This window comes from Schistocerca americana, chromosome 3 (assembly GCF_021461395.2).
Source record: "Schistocerca americana isolate TAMUIC-IGC-003095 chromosome 3, iqSchAmer2.1, whole genome shotgun sequence".
NCBI classification, from domain to species: Eukaryota; Metazoa; Arthropoda; class Insecta; order Orthoptera; family Acrididae; genus Schistocerca; species Schistocerca americana.
In genome coordinates this window covers 775749180-775767477 of record NC_060121.1, presented here as the reverse complement: position 1 = coordinate 775767477, position 18298 = coordinate 775749180, and the positions used below count along the sequence as shown (strand labels likewise).

Genomic DNA, 18298 nt, shown 5'->3' with positions numbered 1-18298 from the left:
TTTTTATCCGAGGGAACGAGTGTAGCGCGGCGAAATTCAAAGTCCCGCTACATCGCCCCCTTGACTGTCACGCTAAAACATTTAGCGTGGCAGGCTAGCAAACAATATAATAGATATACCTAAATGTCAATATATACAGCTGGCAGGTCGATAGACACACAAACAAACACAAACATACACACAAAATTCAAGCTTTCGCAACAAACTGTTGCCTCATCAGGAAAGAGGGAAGGAGAGGGGAAGACGAAAGGAAGTGGGTTTTAAGGGAGAGGGTAAGGAGTCATTCCAATCCCGGGAGCGGAAAGACTTACCTTAGGGAGAAAAAAGGACAGGTATACACTCACACTCACACACATATCCATCCACACATACAGACACAAGCAGACATATTTAAAAGACAAAGAGTTTGGGCAGAGATGTCAGTCGAGGCAGAAGTGTAGAGGCAAAGAAGTTGTTGAAAGACAGGTGAGGTATGAGTGGTGGCAACTTGAAATTAGCGGAGATTGAGGCCTGGCGGATGACGAGAAGAGAGGATATACTGAAGGGCAAGTTCCCATCTCCAGAGTTCGGATAGGTTGGTGTTGGTGGGAAGTATCCAGATAACCCGGACGGTGTAACACTGTGCCAAGATGTGCTGGCTGTGCACCAAGGCATGTTTAGCCACAGGGTGATCCTCATTACCAACAAACACTGTCTGCCTGTGTCCATTCATGCGAATGGACAGTTTGTTGCTGGTCATTCCCACATAGAATGCATCACAGTGTAGGCAGGTCAGTTGGTAAATCACGTGGGTGCTTTCACACGTGGCTCTGCCTTTGATCGTGTACACCTTCCAGGTTACAGGACTGGAGTAGGTGGTGGTGGGAGGGTGCATGGGACAGGTTTTGCATCGGGGGCGGTTACAAGGATAGGAGCCAGAGGGTAGGGAAGGTGGTTTGGGGATTTTATAGGGATGAACTAACAGGTTACGAAGGTTAGGTGGGCGGCGGAAAGACACTCTTGGCGGAGTGGGAAGGATTTCATGAAGGATGGATCTCATTTCAGGGCAGGATTTGAGGAAGTCGTATCCCTGCTGGAGAGCCACATTCAGAGTCTGGTCCAGTCCGGGAAAGTATCCTGTCACAAGTGGGGCACTTTTGTGGTTCTTCTGTGGGGGATTCTGGGTTTGAGGGGATGAGGAAATGGCTCTGGTTATTTGCTTCTGTACCAGGTCGGGAGGGTAGTTGCGGGATGCGAAAGCTGTTGTCAGGTTGTTGGTGTAATGATTCAGGGATTCCGGACTGGAGCAGATTCGTTTGCCACGAAGACCTAGGCTGTAGGGAAGGGACCGTTTGATGTGGAATGGGTGGCAGCTGTCATAATGGAGGTACTGTTGCTTGTTGGTGGGTTTGATGTGGACGGACGTGTGAAGTTGGCCATTGGACAGGTGGAGGTCAACGTCAAGGAAATTGGCATGGGATTTGGAGTAGGACCAGGTGAATCTCATGGAACCAAAGGAGTTGAGATTGGAGAGGAAATTCTGGAGTTCTTCTTCACTGTGAGTCCAGATCATGAAGATGTCATCAATAAATCTGTACCAAACTTTGGGTTGGCAGACTTGGGTAACCAAGAAGGCTTCCTCTAAGCGACCCATGAATAGGTTGGCGTACGAGGGGGCCATCCTGGTACCCATGGCTGTTCCCTTTAATTGTTGGTATGTCTGGCCTTCAAAAGTGAAGAAGTTGTGGGTCAGGATGAAGCTGGCTAAGGTAATGAGGAAAGAGGTTTTAGGTAGGGTGGCAGGTGATCAGCGTGAAAGGAAATGCTCCATCGCAGCGAGGCCCTGGACGTGCGGAATATTTGTGTATCAGGACGTGGCATCAATGGTTACAAGGATGGTTTCCGGGGGTAACAGATTGGGTAAGGATTCCAGGCGTTCAAGGAAGTGGTTGGTGTCTTTGATGAAGGATGGGAGACTGCATGTAATGGGTTGAAGGTGTTGATCTACGTAGGCAGAGATACGTTCTGTGGGGGCTTGGTAACCAGCTACAATGGGGCGGCCGGGGTAATTGGGTTTGTGGATTTTAGGAAGAAGGTAGAAGGTAGGGGTGCGGGGTGTCGGTGGGGTCAGGAGGTTGATGGAGTCAGGTGAAAGGTTTTGCAGGGGGCCTAAGGTTCTGAGGATTCCTTGAAGCTCCGCCTGGACATCGGGGATGGGGTTACCTTGGCAAACTTTGTATGTGGTGTTGTCTGAAAGCTGACGCAGTCCCTCAGCCACATACTCCCGATGATCAAGTACCACGGTCGTGGAACCCTTGTCCGCCGGAAGAATGATGATGGATCGGTCAGCCTTCAGATCACGGATAGCCTGGGCTTCAGCAGTGGTGATGTTGGGTGTAGGATTAAGGTTTTTTAAGAAGGATTGAGATGCAAGGCTGGAAGTCAGAAATTCCTGGAAGGTTTGGAGAGGGTGATTTTGAGGAAGAGGAGGTGGGTCCCGCTGTGACGGAGGACGGAACTGTTCCAGGCAGGGTTCAATTTGGATGGTGTCTTGGGGAGTCGGATCATTAGGAGTAGGATTAGGATCAATTTTCTTCATGGCAAAGTGATACTTCCAGCAGAGAGTACGAGTGCAGGACAGTAAATCTTTGACGAGGGCTGTCTGGTTGAATCTGGGAGTGGGGCTGAAGGTGAGGCCTTTGGATAGGACAGAGGTTTCGGATTGGGAGAGAGGTTTGGAGGAAAGGTTAACTACTGAATTAGGGTGTTGTGGTTCCAGATTGTGTTGATCGGAATTTTGAGGTTTTGGAGGGAGTGGAGCTGGAAGTGGGAGATTGAGTAGATGGGAGAGACTGGGTTTGTGTGCAATGAGAGGAGGTTGAGGTTTGCTGGAAAGGTTGTGAAGGGTGAGTGAGTTGCCTTTCCGGAGGTGGGAAACCAGGAGATTGGATAGTTTTTTGAGGTGGAGGGTGGCATGCTGTTCTAATTTACGGTTGGCCTGTAGGAGGATGCTCTGAACAGCTGGTGTGGATGTGGGAGAGGAAAGATTAAGGACTTTTATTAAGGATAGGAGTTGACGGGTGTGTTGATTGGCTGAGTTGATGTGTAGGTGAAGGATTAGGTGGGTGAGGGCAATGGATTGTTCAGTTTGGAACTGGTATAGGGACTGATGGAAGGAAGGGTTGCAGCCAGAGATGGGAACTTTAAGTGTGAGGCCTTTGGGGGTGATGCCAAATGTCAGACAAGCCTGAGAAAATAGAATATGGGAGCGTAATCTGGCTAGGGCGAAGGCATGTTTGCGGAGGGAATGTAAATAAAACTTAAAGGGGTCGTTGTGGGGGTGTTGTGAGGGTGACATGGTATTAGAAGGTGGAAAGTGTAACATGAGGTGAAATGAAAATGAAAATAAAACTATATGGGGAGAGATAAAGGTGAACCGGAAAGTAACTGGAGATCTGGAATGAAGAAAGGCGAAAAGGTGTTGGTTACAGCTGGGCTATGTTGGACTTGGGTTGATAGACAACGATGTGCATAAAGGTTAGGTGGTTGTGTTGCCGCCAAAACACGTTAAAGGACGGAGAAATTCGGGAAAATTTCGAAAAAACTGCGTGTAGTATATTAAAAGGAGTGGTATTGTGGTGGCAGATTATGAAAATGAGGCTAACAATTGTCTGACGAAGAAATAATGACGTTAAAACCTGTGGGAAGCGGCTAAAAATTATAAGTGATGTGGGAAAAACGGAAATGGAAATAAAGCGAAAGTTATTAGAACTGGCCGAAATGGTTGTTTAAAAGGTGAAAGGAGCTGTTTGTGAACTAGAAACTGTGGATATTACAGCGGTGGTAGTGCTGAAAGCGGAAAAAAAAAATTTTTTTGGTTATGGTTTGGAAGTGGGTTACGTATTATTTAGTATATATATGCGGGATAAAATAGTGTAGCAGATTACGGTAAAAAGGAGAAGGTGAATACAAAGTGAAACTACTGGCAAAAACAGAAAGAGGAAATTAAGACGACAGAAAAGATTTCGAAATGCAACAGTGACAATAACAAACGTAATTGTTGGATTCAAATTAATGATATCAATATAATAGAGGGAAGCATTCCACGTGGGAAAAAATTATATATAAAAACAAAGATGAGGTGACTTACCGAACGAAAGCGCTGGCAGGTCGATAGACACACAAACAAACACAAACATACACACAAAATTCAAGCTTTCGCAACAAACTGTTGCCTCATCAGGAAAGAGGGAAGGAGAGGGGAAGACGAAAGGAAGTGGGTTTTAAGGGAGAGGGTAAGGAGTCATTCCAATCCCGGGAGCAGAAAGACTTACCTTAGGGGGAAAAAAGGACAGGTATACACTCACACTCACGCACATATCCATCCACACATACAGACACAAGCAGACATATTTAAAAGACAAAGAGTTTGGGCAGAGATGTCAGTCGAGGCAGAAGTGTAGAGGCAAAGAAGTTGTTGAAAGACAGGTGAGGTATGAGTGGTGGCAACTTGAAATTAGCGGAGATTGAGGCCTGGCGGATGACGAGAAGAGAGGATATACTGAAGGGCAAGTTCCCATCTCCAGAGTTCGGATAGGTTGGTGTTGGTGGGAAGTATCCAGATAACCCGGACGGTGTAACACTGTGCCAAGATGTGCTGGCTGTGCACCAAGGCATGTTTAGCCACAGGGTGATCCTCATTACCAACAAACACTGTCTGCCTGTGTCCATTCATGCGAATGGACAGTTTGTTGCTGGTCATTCCCACATAGAATGCATCACAGTGTAGGCAGGTCAGTTGGTAAATCACGTGGGTGCTTTCACACGTGGCTCTGCCTTTGATCGTGTACACCTTCCGGGTTACAGGACTGGAGTAGGTGGTGGTGGGAGGGTGCATGGGACAGGTTTTGCATCGGGGGCGGTTACAAGGATAGGAGCCAGAGGGTAGGGAAGGTGGTTTGGGGATTTCATAGGGATGAACTAACAGGTTACGAAGGTTAGGTGGGCGGCGGAAAGACACTCTTGGCGGAGTGGGAAGGATTTCATGAAGGATGGATCTCATTTCAGGGCAGGATTTGAGGAAGTCGTATCCCTGCTGGAGAGCCACATTCAGAGTCTGGTCCAGTCCGGGAAAGTATCCTGTCACAAGTGGGGCACTTTTGTGGTTCTTCTGTGGGGGATTCTGGGTTTGAGGGGATGAGGAAATGGCTCTGGTTATTTGCTTCTGTACCAGGTCGGGAGGGTAGTTGCGGGATGCGAAAGCTGTTGTCAGGTTGTTGGTGTAATGATTCAGGGATTCCGGACTGGAGCAGATTCGTTTGCCACGAAGACCTAGGCTGTAGGGAAGGGACCGTTTGATGTGGAATGGGTGGCAGCTGTCATAATGGAGGTACTGTTGCTTGTTGGTGGGTTTGATGTGGACGGACGTGTGAAGTTGGCCATTGGACAGGTGGAGGTCAACGTCAAGGAAAGTGGCATGGGATTTGGAGTAGGACCAGGTGAATCTCATGGAACCAAAGGAGTTGAGATTGGAGAGGAAATTCTGGAGTTCTTCTTCACTGTGAGTCCAGATCATGAAGATGTCATCAATAAATCTGTACCAAACTTTGGGTTGGCAGACTTGGGTAACCAAGAAGGCTTCCTCTAAGCGACCCATGAATAGGTTGGCGTACGAGGGGGCCATCCTGGTACCCATGGCTGTTCCCTTTAATTGTTGGTATGTCAGGCCTTCAAAAGTGAAGAAGTTGTGGGTCAGGATGAAGCTGGCTAAGGTAATGAGGAAAGAGGTTTTAGGTAGGGTGGCAGGTGATCGGCGTGAAAGGAAATGCTCCATCGCAGCGAGGCCCTGGACGTGCGGAATATTTGTGTATCAGGACGTGGCATCAATGGTTACAAGGATGGTTTCCGGGGGTAACAGATTGGGTAAGGATTCCAGGCGTTCAAGGAAGTGGTTGGTGTCTTTGATGAAGGATGGGAGACTGCATGTAATGGGTTGAAGGTGTTGATCTACGTAGGCAGAGATACGTTCTGTGGGGGCTTGGTAACCAGCTACAATGGGGCGGCCGGGGTAATTGGGTTTGTGGATTTTAGGAAGAAGGTAGAAGGTAGGGGTGCGGGGTGTCGGTGGGGTCAGGAGGTTGATGGAGTCAGGTGAAAGGTTTTGCAGGGGGCCTAAGGTTCTGAGGATTCCTTGAAGCTCCGCCTGGACATCGGGGATGGGGTTACCTTGGCAAACTTTGTATGTGGTGTTGTCTGAAAGCTGACGCAGTCCCTCAGCCACATACTCCCGACGATCAAGTACCACGGTCGTGGAACCCTTGTCCGCCGGAAGAATGACGATGGATCGGTCAGCCTTCAGATCACGGATAGCCTGGGCTTCAGCAGTGGTGATGTTGGGTGTAGGATTGTTTTTTAAGAAGGATTGAGATGCAAGGCTGGAAGTCAGAAATTCCTGGAAGGTTTGGAGAGGGTGATTTTGAGGAAGAGGAGGTGGGTCCCGCTGTGACGGAGGACGGAACTGTTCCAGGCAGGGTTCAATTTGGATGGTGTCTTGGGGAGTCGGATCATTAGGAGTAGGATTAGGATCATATTTCTTCATGGCAAAGTGATACTTCCAGCAGAGAGTACGAGTGTAGGACAGTAAATCTTTGACGAGGGCTGTCTGATTGAATCTGGGAGTGCGGCTGAAGGTGAGGCCTTTGGATAGGACAGAGGTTTCACCTGCCTACACTGTGATGCATTCTATGTGGAAATGACCAGCAACAAACTGTCCATTCGCATGAATGGACACAGGCAGACAGTGTTTGTTGGTAATGAGGATCACCCTGTGGCTAAACATGCCTTGGTGCACAGCCAGCACATCTTGGCACAGTGTTACACCGTCCGGGTTATCTGGATACTTCCCACCAACACCAACCTATTCGAACTCCGGAGATGGGAACTCGCCCTTGAGTATATCCTCTCTTCTCGTCATCCGCCAGGCCTCAATCTCCGCTAATTTCAAGTTGCCACCACTCATACCTCACCTGTCTTTCAACAACTTCTTTGCCTCTACACTTCTGCCTCGACTGACATCTCTGCCCAAACTCTTTGTCTTTTAAATATGTCTGCTTGTGTCTGTATGTGTGGATGGATATGTGCGTGAGTGCGAGTGTATACCTGTCCTTTTTTCCCCCTAAGGTAAGTCTTTCCGCTCCCGGGATTGGAATGACTCCTTACCCTCTCCCTTAAAACCCACTTCCTTTCGTCTTCCCCTCTCCTTCCCTCTTTCCTGATGAGGCAACAGTTTGTTGCGAAAGCTTGAATTTTGTGTGTATGTGTGTGTTTGTTTGTGTGTCTATCGACCTGCCAGCGCTTTCGTTCGGTAAGTCACCTCATCTTTGTTTTTATATATAATTTTTTCCCACGTGGAATGTTTCCCTCTATTATATTGTTGTCGATATATACATATTTTCATAGGAAAGGCCACGTGCATTCATAGGGGATAATCTTTGTCAATAACTACACTTTCTAAACCTATATACTAACTACAATTGTTACAGTTTTCATCCTTTTTACAAAATTAATATACATACATTTACATAGTGTGTGTTTGAGCAAGCTGCTTGCCAGCACAGTTAATGTTGTGTGCTTCCAGCGTTGGTTTCCCAATGCATCTCTGGCAGCACGTAGTCTTTGTGCATGCGCAATAGCATCATTGAATTTCGCGTGCGGCAGTTTCAAAATCACTGTGTTATGACAGTCTTGAACAGTATTGACTTTCACATAGTGTTCATTGCAAGTTGTTATTCCAGCATAAATGGCGTGTTAAGTCCGGAGACACCATAAGATTGAGCGTGTGTGTGATCTGAAGCAATGTCCATGTCTTCTGTTATGACACAACACTCCAGGTCCTTGTGCATTCTCATGACTGTTGTTCCCGGGGCATATATGGTCGATGTAGTTTTTAGCCTCCACATGACCTACAACAGGTGCTGAGTTTATTGTCTTCAAAGCATCTGAAGGCTGGCCAGGAACAATAGCATCGATGTTCGCAAAGGTAGGTGTTTCATCAAGTTGTTTACACTTGCCAACAAACGTTCATTTGCAGTGTGAAAATCCTCATTATCGTCCAAGTAAATTGCAGTTTATATCGGTTTACAAACAGTTATTTGGTTTATGCACCATAAGTTTCACAAATTTCGTCGTTTATAACATACACAGTTTTACACAGTTTGCAACACTTTTTTTGCCATATTTACATTTTAACAAAGTTCACTGTGTCCCAGCATGTTTACATGTTTAATTATGAAAACTTACATTTTGTGGTCACATTTCAAAATATGTTGACAATATGCAAAGTTTTAACATATATACAAATACATATAAATTTACAAGAATATACATGTGAAATATTTACACTAAAAAATTATACTAAGTCCCATTGGTTTTCTTTTATTGGGGTATTGATTTTTTTTTTTTTTTTTTTTTTTTTTCAGGTTTGGGCATGCCAAGGGATATCAGACTTAATATTTAGAGCACGGGCTTTCCTTCATTTATTATTTCTTCCTTTCTTTTGATTCCAAATCTTGGATAGTGGTTGACCAGGCTTGTAATGCCATCACTATTCATGTCTTTTTATTCATACCTGAAAGTTTACTGCCACACAGTATATTCTTACATTCCATAAACAAACAATACCCAGCTGCAGGAGGTGGTAGGGTAATGGAGAAAGAAAGAAAGAAAGATAGACTGGAAGAAAATATTCACTACCTATAAACTACCAAATCCTACAGCTAATACATAAAAAGAGAACATAATACATTATAACGTTTGCATCACCTTCAAGGGGTGTGTGAAAGTAGGTGCTTACAATTTACCAAATCATGGGTAAATGTAACTGTTCTTACGTCAAATCTGTGTAGTGTAACATCATGACAGATTCTCTGTTTGTGTTCTGACTGTTCATATGACTAAGTGTATTATACCGTAACAAATCCTTGCATGAGTAAATCGCATATCTGCTCAGTACTTCCTCGATATCTCCACCTCTTGCGGATACCGTCTATACAAATGGAAAAAATATCTCACAGAGATTCTCTCTCTCATATTGTGTATTATATAATAATGTATCAAATTTCCTCTCAAGTGCTCAACCATGAACTTTCTTCTACTTTAATGAAGGTTAAACATCATGTATGTTGTGTATATATATCATTTCTTTCTATAAAACATAAATAAAAAACAGTATTATAATTGACAGTAAAATGTCTCTTTCTCAGTGTCCGTTGCTCGACGTCGGCTGCACGGGTGGTCACTGCTCCTTAGCACTTACCTTGCATAGCCTGAAAAGTCAAATGTTGTCTTCAACGTAGATGTAATTTTGTCATCTGTTCGCTTAAGTGGAGGTGTTGTACGAGTCGCAAAACGGCCTTAATAACTCTCCTATCTTTTGCTTCCTCAGGGTTTTCTGTCATGTGTAAGTATAATAAAGGCTAACATGGCACTAAATTTCACTTTCGTAAAAAATTTTTTTTTTACAAATGTATTCACAAGAGAGCTGTGTAAAAACTATATTTCAACTCAAGTTCCTTAAAATATCATTCTCCTGTCTGAACACGAACTATAAAGTTTTCTTCCACACAATGGCTTAACAAAACTTAACAAAAGGTTACTAAGTTACACCTCTGAAATAAATTAAAGCTAATGTGTTTACAAGTTACATTCTTATTACACTTCTTTCAACAGCTGTAATCATCATTACGTTCACACTGCTTTTCTTGCATTCGTTCATTTTCGAGGGCACTGAAAATAGATTCACATTTTACGTCTTGTGCTCACGTGTTCTAACTCATCACAAATGTTTTCTTTCAAACTGAAATTCTTATGTAATCTTAAAGATGTAGACTGTTTACTCACTTCTCTATGTAGCACAATATTACCAAAACATTCTCACTCATTCCTTACTGACATATTTATCGTAATATATATATCCTTATACATTAAACATATTCCTCATCAAACATTAATATATCACATACATGGGACCATTTGGCACTTCCATTCTCATAAAACTCCAATAATATTTTCCTCAAATAATCTCTTGTCTCCATCAACTACTTCACAGTAACTTACCTTCTTATATTAACTTAAATATTAACTCATTCTTACATCGTCATTCATTTTGCTACATACCTATGTCATTACTGATCTCAATAGCTATTATCTCCTGTCTTTAGAGTTCCTTGAAATAACTAGGCTAACTAATTGTTGATTCACTTTATAATTTACAATTAACAACAAACGTAACCTGTGTAGATCTCATTTCTATATGAATATCTTTCCTCATTCAGTAAGTGTACTCACCTGGTTTTACATTCTCTTCATAATTATGTGTAAAGGTGTAACTGCAGTATATAATTTCCATAAATTAACGTTTGTTTTCTTAGGCTGTATAACTTAATGTTCGTGTATTCAATACAAATATTTATGATCTCGTTTTCACAGCGACTTGCTGATGTTCAAATTAGTTGTCATTATATTATGTTGTTTTAGTGCACAAAGGGTTTCAAATGTCTGTGGGGATGCAGCCCCCTCGGCTTGTGAGATAACGGGTATTCTAGGGAGTAACAACCTGGCTGAAGTATGCTTGCTATTCTGAAAGGACCTGAATATAATAAATCCTGCTCAATCTCCTGATAGTCTGAATCTTCAAGTGTTAAATTACATACACTAACTATGGTAGGATGTACCCATTGAAATTGACTTACTTCGTAATGTTTTTGTCGTGGTTCAATCGTCTTGTTAAGTTCAACATTAATTAGTTGTTCTCCTACAGATAATTGACATATGCCATTACTTAAATCTGTGATTGCTTTGTGTTCATTCAAGAAATCCATCCCTAGGATGCAATGTACGATGAGCTTGTCTACAATCAGAAAATCACACTTGAACTGTGTATTGGAAAATGTGAAGTTAACAAGGGCTTGCATGCATATGTTCTTAGATTTAGTACCTGTGGCACTAACCACGTGGCACTTCTGTATAGGTAATGTAGGTATGTTTATAATTTGTTTCAATTCATTATAGAATGCAGTTGACATCACACTTGCAGCGAATAGAATTTGTACATCATAATCGTTAAGCTTAACCCATGCTGTAGCTTGTATGAATTCTTTAACACAACTGTCTGATTTAATGTTTTTCTCATCAGTTAATTTCTGTTCTGCTGTCATTTTGTCATCGTACCTGAGGAAACAAACCGTCTCAGCTGTTGCACTCTTACAACACCCCACGACTGAAGCACGAGCGCTTAGCTCGGTCGTCGACTGTTTTCCGTCATCTGCTGTGTTTGGCCGGGTTCATTGACCAGCTCCACTATGTTTACATTCTGGCCGGTTGGTGCCCACGCATCAGCTGATGGCACGCCACAACTGTTATTGCTGCTTTGTGGCTAGGAGTGCATGACTGTACTGGGGAACGGCGGCGGATTCTGTGAAGGGTTATGATTTCACATGCATTAATTTTGTATGTTCCACATATTCTGTCGGTGATTGTTGGAGTTGTTATTGTTTTGGTGGTAATTATGTCTGTTATATGGCATGTTCCTGTCAAAGTAGCCTGGGTTGTACCGGTAATTCTCATGTCTCCTATTGCTGTTGTTGTACTGTCTGTGATTTTCATTTTGCTTGTAGTTACCATTTTGATATGGGTGATAATTATTGTTGTTATTATTATTCCACAAATTTCTGCGGTTGTTGCTACTGTCATACATGTTTCTATTTGAATATGTTACGCGCGCAGGCATCGTATTGTGTCGCGGCGCGGCCGGATGGTTTCACCAACCACCGTCACTACGGTTCCTTTGGGGTGGGTGCTGATTTTGTTTACTAATATGAGTAAAATTTGAATGGCATGAATCGCCTCTGTAAACTATGTCCATTTGATCTAAGAAGTTTAAGAAAGTCTTAATGTCATTCTCCGGTACTCCTATTAATCTGTTTCGGTATGGAAAGGGTAAGTGGCCCTTTAAAGTATCAATTATCGCTGGCAAGTCGGCTGGTTTGGACCAGTACAGTGTCTTGTCTAGGTACCTCTCAAAGTATTGTCTTAATCCAGAATGAGATTTTCACTCTGCAGCGGAGTGTGCGCTGATATGAAACTTCCTGGCAGATTAAAACTGTGTGCCCGACCGAGACACGAACTCGGGACCTTTGCCTTTCGCGGGCAAGTGCTCTACCACTGAGCTACCGAAGCACGACTCACGCCCGGTACTCACAGCTTTACTTCTGCCAGTACCTCGTCTCCTACCTTCCAAACTTTACAGAAGCTCTCCTGCGAACCTGCAGAACTAGCACTCCTGAAAGAAAGGATATTGCGGAGACATGGCTTAGCCACAGCCTGGGGGATGTTTCCAGAATGAGATTTTCACTCTGCAGCGGAGTGTGCGCTGATATGAAACTTCCTGGCAGATTAAAACTGTGTGCCCGACCGAGACTCGAACTCGGGACCTTTGCCTTTCGCGGGCAAGTGCTCTACCTCTGAGCTACTGAAGCACGACTCACGCCCGGTACTTCGGTAGCTGTGAGTACCGGGCGTGAGTAGTGCTTCGGTAGCTCAGTGGTAGAGCACTTGCCCGCGAAAGGCAAAGGTCCCAAGTTCGAGTCTCGGTCGGGCACACAGTTTTAATCTGCCAGGAAGTTTCATATCAGCGCACACTCCGCTGCAGAGTGAAAATCTCATTCTGGAAACATCCCCCAGGCTGTGGCTAAGCCATGTCTCCGCAATATCCTTTCTTTCAGGAGTGCTAGTTCTGCAGGTTCGCAGGAGAGCTTCTGTAAAGTTTGGAAGGTAGGAGACGAGGTACTGGCAGAAGTAAAGCTGTGAGTACCGGGCGTGAGTCGTGCTTCGGTAGCTCAGTGGTAGAGCACTTGCCCGCGAAAGGCAAAGGTCCCGAGTTCGAGTCTCGGTCGGGCACACAGTTTTAATCTGCCAGGAAGTTTCATATCAGCGCACACTCCGCTGCAGAGTTAAAATCTCATTCTGGAAACATCCCCCAGGCTGTGGCTAAGCCATGTCTCCGCAATATCCTTTCTTTCAGGAGTGCTAGTTCTGCAGGTTCGCAGGAGAGCTTCTGTAAAGTTTGGAAGGTAGGAGACGAGGTACTGGCAGAAGTAAAGCTGTGAGTACCGGGCGTGAGTCGTGCTTCGGTAGCTCAGTGGTAGAGCACTTGCCCGCGAAAGGCAAAGGTCCCGAGTTCGAGTCTCGGTCGGGCACACAGTTTTAATCTGCCAGGAAGTTTCATATCAGCGCACACTCCGCTGCAGAGTGAAAATCTCATTCTGGAAACATCCCCCAGGCTGTGGCTAAGCCATGTCTCCGCAATATCCTTTCTTTCAGGAGTGCTAGTTCTGCAGGTTCGCAGGAGAGCTTCTGTAAAGTTTGGAAGGTAGGAGACGAGGTACTGGCAGAAGTAAAGCTGTGAGTACCGGGCGTGAGTCGTGCTTCGGTAGCTCAGTGGTAGAGCACTTGCCCGCGAAAGGCAAAGGTCCCGAGTTCGTGTCTCGGCCGGGCACACAGTTTTAATCTGCCAGGAAGTTTCATATCAGCGCACACTCCGCTGCAGAGTGAAAATCTCATTCTGGAAACATCCCCCAGGCTGTGGCTAAGCCATGTCTCCGCAATATCCTTTCTTTCAGGAGTGCTAGTTCTGCAGGTTCGCAGGAGAGCTTCTGTAAAGTTTGGAAGGTAGGAGACGAGGTACTGGCAGAAGTAAAGCTGTGAGTACCGGGCGTGAGTCGTGCTTCGGTAGCTCAGTGGTAGAGCACTTGACCGCGAAAGGCAAAGGTCCCGAGTTCGAGTCTCGGTCAGGCACACAGTTTTAATCTGCCAGGAAGTTTCATATCAGCGCACACTCCGCTGCAGAGTGAAAATCTCATTCTGGAAACATCCCCCTGGCTGTGGCTAAGCCATGTCTCCGCAATATCCTTTCTTTCAGGAGTGCTAGTTCTGCAGGTTCGCAGGAGAGCTTCTGTAAAGTTTGGAAGGTAGGAGACGAGGTACTGGCAGAAGTAAAGCTGTGAGTACCGGGCGTGAGTCGTGCTTCGGTAGCTCAGTGGTAGAGCACTTGCCCGCGAAAGGCAAAGGTCTCGAGATCGAGTCTCGGTCGGGCACACAGTTTTAATCTGCCAGGAAGTTTCTTATTGTCTTAATGTCTCTTTTTTAGAGTCATAGGTCTCGGGGTTGCACACTTCTCTCCTTAGACTCTATTGCTCATTCTCAGACCAGAATTCATCCAAGAAGGCTTGTTTGAACTGTTCAAATGTAAGACACCGCCGCTGCCATGTCTCCGCAATATCCTTTCTTTCTGGAGTGCTAGTTCTGCAGGTTCGCAGGAGAACTTCTGTAAAGTTTGGAAGGTAGGAGACGAGGTACTGGCAGAAGTAAAGCTGTGAGTACCGGGCGTGAGTCGTGCTTCGGTAGCTCAGTGGTAGAGCACTTGCCCGCGAAAGGCAAAGGTCTCGAGATCGAGTCTCGGTCGGGCACACAGTTTTAATCTGCCAGGAAGTTTCTTATTGTCTTAATGTCTCTTTTTTAGAGTCATAGGTCTCGGGGTTGCACACTTCTCTCCTTAGACTCTATTGCTCATTCTCAGACCAGAATTCATCCAAGAAGGCTTGTTTGAACTGTTCAAATGTAAGACACCGCCGCTTCATAGCGGCACCCCACTTAGCCGCTCGTCCTCTCATGAGATTGGTGACGTATCTGATTTTATCAACTTCCGACCAACTACGTGGAAAAACACTGTCAAATGATCTAATAAACACAATAGGGTGGACTTTGTGCACGTCCTCACTGGAAAATGTCTGGAAATACCCATGCCTTACAAACGTGTCATCGGCCATGCCAGTTGGCATAACTCTATTGACGTGGTTTGAGTCACTTGCTACTTTAGGTGTCGTACCGTAATATTGCTCGTTTGGTGGAAAAGAAAGCAGCACATTGTAATTTTGACTGGAAATAGGTGATTCCACAATAGGTGTTCTGTCTGTGTCATTAGCCATGGTTTTAGCTGTTTTGTTGTTCCCTGATGATGCGTTTGTACCAATTGCCAAACACAGCACAACATTGTCTCGTAATCTTGTCACTTCATCTTCTATGTGTTTTGTCTCATCTTTAACATGTGTCTTTGTTTTTGAAAGTATGTCCTGTGTAACTGTTTCAAGTCTTTTGTCCAGATAGTCATCACACAATTTCCATTCATGTACAATTCTCTCGGCCATGTTGGTGTCGTTGTTTAGTGACGCGAGGTCTGCTCAATCTTCTAATTTTTCTATCTTTTCTTTGAGATGGGTTTGTTAAAGAACTACCATTGTGAGCTGTTGGGTAATATTTCCCACTTCTTCAGTCAGCTTTTCTTGGGTGGAGCTAGCTGAAGTGTGGGCCTGAGCTAACTCTTCCACACGGGTGTTCACTTCCTGCTGCACATTAACTATTTGAGTTAACTGATTCTCACATCGGGTGATATTGTTTTTTGTTTCATGTGTGAATGTAGCCAAAGTTTCTTCCTGTTTTGTGACTCGGTCGGACAATGTGTCAAATCGCTGGCTGAGCTGTTGAGTGGTGGTATTTAATTCTGTTATCTGTTTTGTCGTTCGTTCAAAATGTTCGGCCATAGTATGTCAATTTTCTGACTAACGTCTCGTTTCATGTCTGCAAATAACTCTAATAGTCGGTCCAGTTTGTCAGTTTCATGTGTCCGATTTGTGTCACATTGCTGAATTTGTCTCATATTCGGTTCTGACATTGATGTTAACAATGGCGCTGACGGTCTAGTCCCGCATCCATTCCACATTTCGTCATTTAAAGTCACCATCTGTGTATTATCACAAATGTTGCGAGTTTGAGGCAAAATCATTGCATTGATCTGTGAACTCGTCCATGGAGGGAAACGCGGACTTTCTTGTTGGTTGAACGATGAATCTAGTTCACTTAACTCATATGCCGAAACTATCTCTACCTTACCGCGTTCCATTGTAATAGGATGTATAATCATAAGTCAAAAAGGGAATAATATAAGTCTGATTAATAAAGATTTGACTCAAATTTAGGTTGAAATATTTTCTCGTCAATGTAAATGATTGCTCTATTGCAAACAATGGTTGAGAAAGATGCAGCAGGCGGACAAAATTTTTCCTAACAAATGACTGTTTGGCGATCAAATTCACGATCTTTTTATGCTACAACAATACTATAATTACCACAAACTACAATAGAGATAGATAATTTTGGAAAAATCTAGAAGAAGACTACAGGATGTATGGAAAGGGAAAAATGGATTCTGCAGTTGGCTATTGAATGTTTGAATGAAACATAATTGTGTGACTCACCATTAAATTTTCTGTCCTGCAGCGGCTGGTCAATCAATTCTGCATAGATTGTATTCGTCAAAATATGGATTTTCTTAATACATCTCCATCGGATAATCACCAAAAGGTCTCAAAATAACAGTTTTGCATCAATATATGCCATGAAAAGAAAAACAGATTGAATTAGTTACAAAAATTCTTTACAATATTGTTGTATAATCATTTGCTTAGGTACAATAAAGTTGGTTTTAGTTACCCTTTAAACTTCAGGATTTTTGGTTATTCTCTGTTGGAAAAAAATACAAATTAAAGTTTCAAATTTGCTCAAAAATGACACATCTGAAAATTGCGTCCTGTCACGTTCGCCAGTTGTAGTGGTTAATAAAAAGAAAAAGTGAAGAAAAGGTTGAAAATGTGGGAAGAGATGGTGAATAAAAAGGGGGTTTTAAAATCGTAAATGACCGTGAAAAAGGGAAAGAATGAAAGAAATAACAGAAAAGTTATCGGACTGAGTGATTCGGAAAAGCTATTGTTGGGGTGGTCCTTGTGGCATTTCTGAGCAAAAGTCAAACCAATTTCCACTACAAAAATTATTTGAAAAAAGACAGAGAATAACAAATGTGACTAACAGGGGGAAATGGCGTAGATAAGAGTTCATTCTTTACCATGTTAACATGTCTTCTTTCGTGCGGCGTCTAGGTCTTCCAAAATCTCCTACTTCATTTCTGCGTGAAAAGTCTGCTCCGAAATCTTGCAATAAGTTTCATTGCCCAGGAATTTCTAATGTATACAAAACCGTCTTGATATTAAATACAATTTAGTTTAATTTGCTTCCCTCCTCCAAATGTCATAACTTCCACAATATGTCTACACATTAATAAGTTTTTTTCGTCTTCATCAGATCATGCCTGCATTAAGCTTCCGCTCTCAAGAGACAATAAAGAAACGGATACAAAACAAAAAAGAGTTACAGTTTTTGTATTCTCTCTGCCGTCGAGCGCTCATACCGCTGCGACGGTATAATTTTTATCTGAGGGAACGAGTGTAGCACGGCGAAATTCAAAGTCCCGCTACATAATGTTCACAATGGTAGATTCATCAGGGAAATGCAGATACATTTATGTTTGCTCTCCATGTTAATGACCTAGTGGGGAATATCAATAGTAACTTGAGACTTTTTGCAGATGATACATTTATCTGTAACAGTTTTCAAAAAGTCATAAGATTTCAAGGAGGTATAAAGGTTGTCAATTTGCAGTGTACAATAATGTAAAGTTGCACATTTTCCAAAGTGGAGAAATGTAGCAACCTCTGACTACATCATCATTGAGTTACAAATGGAATCAACCAACTCAAATGAGTACCTGGATGTGACAATATGTGGGTATATGAAATGGAATGATCACATAGGCTTAATCATAGGTACGGTAGGTAACAGACTTTGGTTCATTGGTAGAATTTTGAAAAAATGCTGTCAGTTTATGAAGGAGACTGCTCAAATGTGTAGGGTCCATACCAAATAGGACTAACAGGAAATACTGAATGTGCACAAAGAAGGATGGCATGAATGATCATAGGTTTGTTTGACCCATGGGAGAGTTTGATGGAAATGTTGAAAATGCTGAACTGGCATACTCCTAAAGACATATGCAAATTATCCCACAAAACCTTACCAAATTTCGAGAACTATTATTAACTGAAGAATGTAGATATATTCTTCAGCCCCCTAGAAATCACCACTGTAAGACCTGTGAAAACAAAATGAGATAATTACAGCATGCACAGAGGCATTTAGGCTGTTATTCTTTCCACACTCTATATACAGTTGTAACATGAAGAAACCCTAACATTTTTACCATTAGTACCCTCTGCCATGCACTCCACAATGGTTTATGGAGTATGCATTTAGATTAAAAAGTAAAGGCAGAATCTGAACCAATCACAGGTGAGTTGTTATAGCACAACCTTAAATT

General features: G+C 43.4%; 1 protein-coding gene across 4 annotated transcripts in view; it reads left to right on the top strand.

Annotated features, from left to right (window-relative positions):
- The window catches only part of LOC124606742 (ankyrin repeat and BTB/POZ domain-containing protein 2), a 651374-nt gene that overhangs the window by 499526 nt on the left and 133550 nt on the right, over positions 1–18298 (top strand). The window lies entirely within an intron of this gene.